We start from the raw sequence: 10,382 nt of genomic DNA on the forward strand, positions 1-10,382 counted from the left end.
CACCAAAATCACAACTAACTGCTGAACAACCATTGACAAAAAAATACTGGAACCTACCAAAAAAAGATAACCTACATCCAAAGACAAAGAAGAAGCCACAATGAGATGGTAGGAGGGGCACAACTGCAATAAAATCAAATCCCTTACCAGCCAGGTGGGCAACCCACAAACTGGAAAACAATTATACCACAGAAGTTATTCCACAGGAGTGAAAGCTCTGAGCACCACATCAGGCTTCCCAACCTGGGGGAGGAAAAGTCTCCAGAGAATCTGGCTTTGAAGGCCAGTGGGGTTTGATCACAGGACATCCACAGGACTGGGAGAAACAGAAACTCCACTCTTGGACGATGCACACAAAGTTTCACGTACACGAGGATCCACAGGACAAAAGAAGTGAACCCATAAGAAACTGGGCCAGAACTACCTGCTAGTATTGGAGGGTCTACTGCAGAGGCAGGGGGTGGCCATGACACAGTGTGGGGACAAAGACACTGGCAGCAGCAGTTCTGGGAAGTACTCATTGGTGTGAGTCCTCCCAGAGGCCACCATCAACCCCACCCTACAGCCTGTAGGCTCCAGTGCTGGGTCACCTCAGGCCAAAAAACAGACAGGGTGAGAATACAGTCCCACGCATCAGCAGACAAGTGGATTAAAGTTTTACTGAGCATGGTCCTGACCACCAGAGGGACAAGACCCAGCTCCACCCACCACCAGTCCCTCCCCTCAGGAAACTTGCACAAGCCTCTTAGAGAGCCTCATAGACCAGAGGCAGAGAGCAGAAACAAGAAGGACAATCCTGCAGCCTTCAGAAAGAAAACCACAATCACAGAAAGTTAGACAAAATGAAATGGCAGAGGAATATGTCCCAGATGAAGGAACAAGGTAAAACCCCAGAAAAACAACTAAGTGAAGTGGAAATAGGCAACCTTCAAGAAAAAGAATTCAGAATAATGATAGTGAAGATGATCCAGGATCTTGGGAAAAGAATGGAGGCAAGGATTGAGAAGATGCAAGAAATGTTTAACAAAGACGTAGAAGAACTAAAGAACAAACAGAGATGAACAATACAATAACTGAAATGAAAAATACACTAAAAGGAATCAAGAGCAGAATAACTGGGCTTCTCTGGTGGTGCAGTGGTTAAGAATCCACCTGCCAAGGCAGGGGACACGGGTTCGAGCCCTGGTCCGGGAAGATCTCACATGCCGCGGAGCAACTAAGCCTGTGCACCACAACTACTGAGCCTGCGCTCTAGAGCTCACGGGTCACAACTACTGAGCCCGTGTGCCACAACTACTGAGCCTGCGTGCCTAGAGCCCATGCTCTGCAACAAGAGAAGCCACCACCATGAGAAGCCCGCGCACTGCAACGAAGAGCAGCCCCTGCTCCCTGCAACTAGAGAAACCCACACACAGCAATGAAGACCCAATGCAGCCAAAAATAAAACAAAAAATAAATAAATTTTTTAAAAAACAAAAAAACAGCAAACGATTAAAAAAAAAAAGAGCAGAATAACTGAGACAGAAGAACAGATAACTGACCTGGAAGACAGAATGGTGGAAATCACTGCCATGGAACAGAATAAAGAAAAAAGAAAGAAAAAAAGTGAAGACAGTCTAAGAGACCTGTGGGACAACATTAAACACACCAACATTCATATTATAGGGGTTCCAGAAGGATAAGAGAGAAAAAGGACCTCAGAAAATATTTGAAGAGATAACAGCTGAAAACTTCCCTAACATGAGAAAGGCAACAGTCACCCAAGTCCAGGAAGCACAGACAGTCCCAGGCAGGATAAACCCAAGGAGGAATATGGCTGAGACACATAGTAATCAAGCTGACAAAAATTAAAGACAAAGAAAAAATATTAAAAGCAACAAGTGAAAAACAACAAATAACATAAAATGGAACTCCCACAAGGCTATCAGCTGATTTCTCAGCAGAAACTATTCAGGCCAAAAGGATATGGAACAATATATTTAAAGTGATGAAAGGGACTTCCCTGGTGCGTCAGTGGTTAAGAATCCGCCTGCCAGTGCAGGGAACATGGGTTTGAGCCCTGGTTTGGGAAGAAGTCACATGCTGCAGAGCAACTAAGCCTGTGCGTCACAACTACTGAGCCTGCGCTCCAGAGCCTGTAAGCCACAACTACTGGGCCCATGTGCTGCAACTACTGAAGCCCATGCTCTGCAACAAGAGAAGCCACTGAAATGAGAACACCACACACTGCAACAAAGAGTAACCCCTGCTCACCACAACTAGAGAAAGCACAGGTGCAGCAACAAAGACCCAATGCAGCCAATAAATAAATAGATAAATAAATAAAGTGATGAAAGGGAAGAAGCTACAACAAAGAATACTCCACCCAGCAAGGCTCTCATTCAGATTTGATGGAGAAATCAAGAGCTTTACAGACAGACAAGCAAAAGCTAAGAGAATTCAGCATCACCAAATTCAGCTCTGCAACAAATACTAAAGGAACTTCTCTAGGCAGGAAATAGACCAGCAACGTAGAATGACCTTTTACATATATAGACTGCTATATCGAAACCTCATGGGAACAGCAAACCCAAAAACTACAATTGATACACACACACAAAATAAAAAGCAACCCAAACACAACACTAAAGATGACCATCAAACTGCAAGAGAAGAGAACAAAAGAGAAAGGGAATAAAAAAGACCTACAGAAACAAACCCAAAACAATTAAGAAAATGGCAATAGGAGCATACATATTGATAATTACTAAATGTAAATGGATTAAATGCTCCAGCCAAAAGACATAGACTGGCTGAATGGATACAAAAACAAGACTCATATATATGCTGTCTATAAGAGACTCACTTCAGACCTAGGGACACATACAGACTGAAAGTGAAGGAATGGAAAAAAGATATTCCATGCAAATGGAAATCAAAAGAAAGCTGAAGTAGCAATTCTCATATCAGACAAAATAAACTTTAAAATAAAGACTACTAAAAGAGAAAAAGAAGGACACTACAAAATGATCAAGGGATCAATCCAAGAAGAAGACATAACAATTGTAAATATTTATGCACCCAACATAGGAGCACCTCAGTAAATAAGGCAAATACTAACAGCCATAAAAGGGGAAATTGACAGTAACACATTCATAGTAGGGACTTTAACACCCCACTTTCACCAATGGACAGGTCATCCAAACTGGAAATAAATAAAGAAACACAAGCTTTAAATGATACATTAAACACGATGGACTTAATTGATACTTATAGGACATTCCATCCAAAAACAACAGAATACACTTTCTTCTCAAGTGCTCATGGAACATTCTTCAGGATAGATCATATCTTGGGTAACAAATCAAGCCTTGGTAAATTTAAGAAAATTGAAATTTTATCAAGTATCTTTTCCAACCACAACGCTATGAGACTAGATATCAATTACAGGGAAAAAAATCTGTAAAAAATACAAACACATGGAGGCTAAACAATACACTACTTAATAACCAAGAGATCGCAGAAGAAATCAAAGAGGAAATCAAAACATACCGAGAAACAAATGACAATGTAAACACAAAGACCCAAAATCTATGGGATGCAGCAAAAGCATTTCTAAGGAGAGATTTATAGCAATACAATCCTACCTCAAGAAACTAGAAACATCTCAAATAAACAACCTAACCTTACACATAAAGCAATTAGAGAAAAAAGAACCAAAAAACCCGAAAGTTAGCAGAAGGAAAGAAGTCATAAAGATCAGAGCAGAAATAAACGAAAAAGAAATGAAGGAAACAATAACAAAGATCAATAAAACTAAAAGCTGGTTCTTTGACAAGATAAACAAAGTTGATAAACCATTAGCCAGATTCATCAAGAAAAAAAGGGAGAAGACTCAAATCAATAGAATTAGAAATGAAAAAGGAGAAGTAACAACTGACACTGCAGAAATACAAAGGATCATGAGAGATTACTTCAAGCAACAATATGCCAATAAAATGAACAACCTGGAAGAAATGGACAAATTCTTAGAAAGGGACAAGCTTCCGTGACTGAACCAGGAAGAAGCAGGAAATATAAACAGACCAATCACAAACACTGAAATTGAGACTGTGATTAAAAATCTTCCAACAAACAAAAACCCAGGACCAGATGTTTTCACAGTGAATTCTATCAAACATTTAGAGAAGAGCTAACACCTATCCTTTACAAACTCTTCGAAAATTTGGCAGAGGGAGGAGCAATCCCAAAATCATTCTATGAGGTCACCATCACCCTGACACCAAAACCAGACAAAGATGTCACAAAGAAAGAAAACTACAGGCCAATATCACTGATGAACATAGATGCAAAAATCTTCAACAAAATACTAGCAAGCAGAATCCAACAACACATTAAAAGGATCATACACCATGATCAAGTGGAGTTTATCCCAGGATGGAAGGATTCTTCAATATATGCAAATCAATCAATGTGATAAACCATATAAACAAATTGAAGGAGAAAAACCATATGATCATCTCCATAGATGCAGAAAAATTTTTCAGCAAAATTCAGCACCCATTTATGATAAAAACCCTCAACAAAGTAGGCATAGAGGGAACTTACCTCAACATAATAAAGGCCATATATGACAAACCCACAGCCAACATCTTTCTCAATGGTGAAAAACTGAAACCATTTCCACTAAGATCAGGAACAAGACAAGGTTGTCCACTCTCACAACTATTATTCAACATAGTTTTGGAAGTTTTAGCCACATCAATCAGAGAAGAAAAAGAAATAAAAGCAATGCAAATTGGAAAAGAAGAAGTAAAGCTGTCACTGTTTGCAGATGACATGATACTATACATAGAGAATCCTAAAGACGCTCCCAGAAAACTACTAGAGCTAATCAATGAATTTGGTAAAGTAACAGAATACAAAATTAATGCACAGATATCTCTTGCATTCCTATACAAGAAAAATCTGAAAGAGAAATTAAGGAAACACTCCCAATTACCATTGCAACAAAAAGAATAAAATTCCTAAGAATAAACCTACCTAGGGAGACAAAAGACCTGTATGCAGAAAACTATAAGACACTGATGAAAGAAATTAAAGATGATACAAGTATGTGGAGAGATATACCATGTTCTTGGATTGGAAGAATCAACATTGGGAAAATGACTAGTCTACCCAAAGCAATCTACAGATTCAATGCAATCCCTATCAAACTACCAAGGGCATTTCTCACAGAACTAGAACAAAACATTTCACAATTTGTATGGAAATACAAAAGACTCTGAATAGCCAAAGCAATCTTGAGAAAGAAAAACGGAGCTGGAGGAAGCAGGCTCCTGGACTTCAGACTATACTACAAAGCTACAGTAATCAAGAAAGTACAGTACTTGCACAAAAACAGAAACAGATCAATGGAACAGGATAGAAAGCCCAGAGATAAACCCACGCACATATGGTCACCTTATTTTTTATAAAGGATGCAAGAATATACAATGGAGGAAAGACAGCCTCTTCAATAAGTGGTGCTGGGAAAACTAGACAACTACATGTAAAAGAATGAAATTAGAACACTCCCTAACACCATACACAAAAATAAACTCAAAATGGATTAAAGACCTAAATGTAAGGCCAGAAACTATCAAACTCTTAGAGGAAAATATAGGCAGAACACTCTATGACATAAATCACAGCAAGATCCTTTTGGACCCACCTCCTAGAGAAATGGAAATAAAAAGAAAAATAAACAAATGGGACCTAATGAAACTTATAAGCTTTTGCACAGCAAAGGAAACCATAAACAAGACCAAAAGACAACCCTCAGAATGGGAGAAAATATTTGCAAATGAAGCAACGGACAGAGAATTAACCTCCAAAATTTACAAGCAGCTCATGCAACTCAATATCAAAAAAACAAACAACCCAATCCAAAAATGGGCAGAAGACCTAAACAGACATTTCTTCTAAGAAGATATACAGATTGCCAACAAACACATGAAAGAATCCTCAACATCACTAGTCATTAGAGAAATGCAAATCAAAACTACAATGAGGTATCACTTCACACCAGTCAGAACTGCCATCATCAAAAAATCTACAAACAATAAATGCTGGAGAGGGAGAATGGCCATTATCAAAAAATCTACAAAGAATAAATGCTGGAGAAAAGGGAACCCTCTTGCACTGTTGTTGGGAATGTAAATTGATACCGCCACTATGGAGAACAGTATGGAGGTTCCTTAAAAAACTAAAAACAGAACTACCATACGACCCAGCAATCCCACTACTGTGCATATACCCTGAGAAAACCATAATTCAAAAAGAGTCAAGTACCACAATGTTCATTGCAGCTCTATTTAGAGTAGCCAGGTCATGGAAACAACCTAAGTGTCCATTGACAGATGAATGGATAGAGAAGATGTGGCACATATATACAATGGAATATTACTCAACCATAAAAAGAAACGAAATTGAGTTATTTGTAGGGAGGTGGATGGACTTAGAGTCTGTCATACAGAGTGAAGTAAGTCAGAAAGAGAAAAACAAATACTGTATGCTAACACATATATATGGAATCTAAGAAAAAAAAATGTCATGAAGAACCTAGGGGTAAGATGGGAATAAAGACACAGACCTACTAGAGAATGCACTTGAGGATATGGGGAGGGGGAAGGGTAAGCTGTGACAAAGTGAGAGAGAGGCATGGACATATATACACTACCAAATGTAAAATAGATAGCTAGTGGGAAGCAGACGCATAGCACAGGGAGATCAGCTCAGTGCTTTTTGGCCACCTAGAGGGGTGGGATAGGGAGGGTGTGAGGGAGGGAGACGCAAGAGGGAAGAGATATGGGAACATATGTATATGTATAACTGATTCACTATGTTATAAATTAGAAACTAACACACCATTGTAAAAAGAAATTATACTCCAATAAAGGTGTTTTTTTTAAAAAAAGTGAAAGTGAGGGAGGAGACTGAAAAAAAAAAGATGTGGCACATATATGCAATGGAATATTACTCAGCCATAGAAAGAAACGAAATTGAGTTATTTGTAGTGAGGTGGATGGACCTAGAGTCTGTCATACAGAGTGAAGTAAGTCAGAAAGAGAAAGACAAATACCATATGCTAACACATATATATGGAATCTAAAGAAAAAAACAGAAGGTTCTAAAGAACGTAGGGGCAGAACAGGAATAAAGACACAGACATAGATAATGGACTTGAGGACATGAGGAGGGGGAAGAGTAAGCTGGGAAGAAGTGAGAGAGTGGCATGGACATATGTGCACTACCAAATGCAAAATAGATAGCTAGTGGGAAGCAGCTGCATAGCACAGGGAGATCAGCTTGGTGCTTTTTGACCACCTAGAGGGGTGGGATGGGGAGTGTGGGAGGGAGACACAAGAGGGAGGAGATATGAGGATATATGTATATGTATAGCTGATTCACTTTGTTATAAAGCAGAAACTAACAGAGCATTGTAAAGCAATTATACTCCAATAAAGATGTTAAAAATAAATAAATAAAATAAAGACTGTTATATGAGACAAAGAAGAACACTACGTAATGATGGACGGATGAATCCAAGAAGAAGATATAACAATTTTTAATATATATGCACCCAACATAGGAGCACCTCAATATATAAGGCAAATACTAACAGCCATAAACAGAGAAATCAACAGTAACACAATAATAGTGGGGGACTTTAACACCTCACTTTCATCAATGCACAGATCATCCAGACAGGAAATCAATGAAGAACACAGGCCTTAAATGACACATTAGACCAAATATTTATAGAGCATTCCATCCAAAAGCAGCAAAATACACATTCTTCTCATGTGCACATGGAACATTTTCCAGGATTGACCACGTGCTGGGCCAATAAGCGAGCCTCAGTAAATTTAAGAAAATTGAAATCATATCAAGTATCTTTTCTGACCCCAATGCAATGAAATTAGAAATCAACCATGAGGAAAAAAACTGTAAAAAACACAAACACATGGAGGCTACATAAATCAAAAAGGAAATAAAAAAATACTTAGAGACAAAAGAAAACAAATGCACAATAATCCAAAACCTATATGATGCAGCAAAAGCAGTTCTGGGGATTCCCTGGTTATGCAGTGGTTGAGAATCCGCCTGCCAATGCAGGGGACATGGGTTCGAGCCCTGGTCTGGGAAGATCCCACATGCCGTGGAGCAACTGGGCCCGTGAGCCACAATTACTGAGCCTGTGCGTCTGGAGCCTGTGCTCCGCAACAACAGAGGCCGCGATAGTGAGAGGCCCACGCACCGCGATGAAGAGTGGCCCCTGCTTGCCACAACTAGAGAAAGCCCTCGCACAGAAACGAAGACCCAACACAGCCATAAATAAATAAATAAATAAATAAATAAAAAGCAGTTCTAAGAGGGAAGTTTATAGCAATACACTCTTACCTCAGGAAACAAGAAAAATCTCAAATAAACAACCTAACCTTACACCTAAAGCAACTAGAGAAAGAAAAACAAACAAAACCTAAAGTTAGTAGAAGGAAAGAAATCATAAAGATCAGAGCAGAAATAAATGAAATAGAGACAAAGAAAACAATAGCAGAGGTCAATGAAACTAAAATCTGGTTTTTTGAAAAGATAAACAAAATTGATAAACCTTTAGCCAGACTCATCAAGAAAAAAGGGAAAGGACTCAAATCAATACAATTAGAAATGAAAAAGAAGTTACAATTGACACCACGGAAATACAAAGGATCATAAGAGACTACTACAAGCAACTGTATGCCAATAAAATGGACAATGTAAAAGAAATGGACAAATTCTTAGAAAGGTACAATCTCCCAAGACTAAGCCAGGAAGAAATAGAAAATATGAACGGACCAATCACAAGTACTGAAATTGACACTGTGATTTTAAAACTCTCAACAAAGTCCAGAGGGCTTCACAGGTGAATTTAATCAAACATTTTGAGAAGAGCTAACACCTATCCTTCTGAAACTCTTCCAAAAAATTGCAGAGGAAGGAAAACAAACTCATTTTACAAGGCCACCATCACCCTGATACCAAAACCAGACAAAGATGTCACAAAGAAAGAAAATTACAGGCCAATATCACTGATGAATATAGATGCAAAAATCCTCAACAAAATACCAGCAATCTGAATCCAACAATATATTAAAAGGATTAAGTGGGATTTAATCCAGGGATGCAAGGATTTTTCAATATCCAGAAATCAATCAGTGTGATACACCACATCAAAAAATTGAAGAATAAAAACCCTATGATCATCTCAATAGATGCAGAAAAAGCTTTTAACAAAATTCAACACCCATTTATGGTTAAAAAAAAAAAACTCTTCAGAAAGTGGGCATAGAGGAAACATACCTCAACATAATAAAGGCCATATATGACAAACCTACAGCTAACATCATACTCAAGAGCGAAAAGCTGAAAGCATTTCCTCTAAGGCCAAGAACAAGACAAGGATGTCCACTCTCGCCACTTTTATTCGACATAGTTTTGGAAGTCCTAGCTATGGCAATCAAAGAAAAAGAAATAAAAGGAATCCAAATTGGAAAATAAAAAGTTAAACAGTCACTGTTTTCAGATGACATGATACTATACATAGAAAATCCTAAAGACACTACCAGAAAGCTACTAGAGCTCATCCATGAATTTGGTGAAGTTGCAGGTTACAAAATAAATACACAGATTTTTGTTGCATTTCTATACACGAACAATGAAAGATCACAAAGAGAAATTAAAGAAACAATCCCATTTACCACTGCATTAAAAAGAATAAAATACCTAGGAATAAACCTACCTAAGGAGACAAAAGACCTGTACCCCAAAAACTATAAGATGCTGATGAAATAAATTGAAGATGACACAAACAGATGGAAAAATATACCATGTTCTTGGATTGGAAGAATAAATATTGTCAAAATGACTATATTACCCAAGGCAATCTACAGATTCAATGCAATCCCTATCAAATTACCAATGACATTTTTCACAGAACTAGAACAAAAAATCTTAAAATTTGTATGGAGATACAAAAGACCCCGAATAGCCAAAGCAATCTTGAGAAAGACAAAAGGAGCTGGAGGAATCAGGCTGCCTGACTTCACTCTACTACAAAGCTATAGTCATCCAAACAGTATGGTCCTGGCACAAAAACAGAAATATACATCAATGGAACAGTATAAAAAGCCCAGAAATAAACCCACACACCTATGGTCAATTTGTCTAAGACAAAGGAGGCAAGAGTATACAGTGGAGGAAAGACAGTCTCTTCAATAAATAATGCTGGGAATACTGGACATCTACATGTGAAAAAAAATGATATTAGAAAATTCTTTAACACCACACACAAAAATAAACTCAAAATGTATTAAAGACCT

Source organism: Orcinus orca, chromosome 11, assembly GCF_937001465.1.
Source record: "Orcinus orca chromosome 11, mOrcOrc1.1, whole genome shotgun sequence".
Lineage (NCBI taxonomy): Eukaryota > Metazoa > Chordata > Mammalia > Artiodactyla > Delphinidae > Orcinus > Orcinus orca.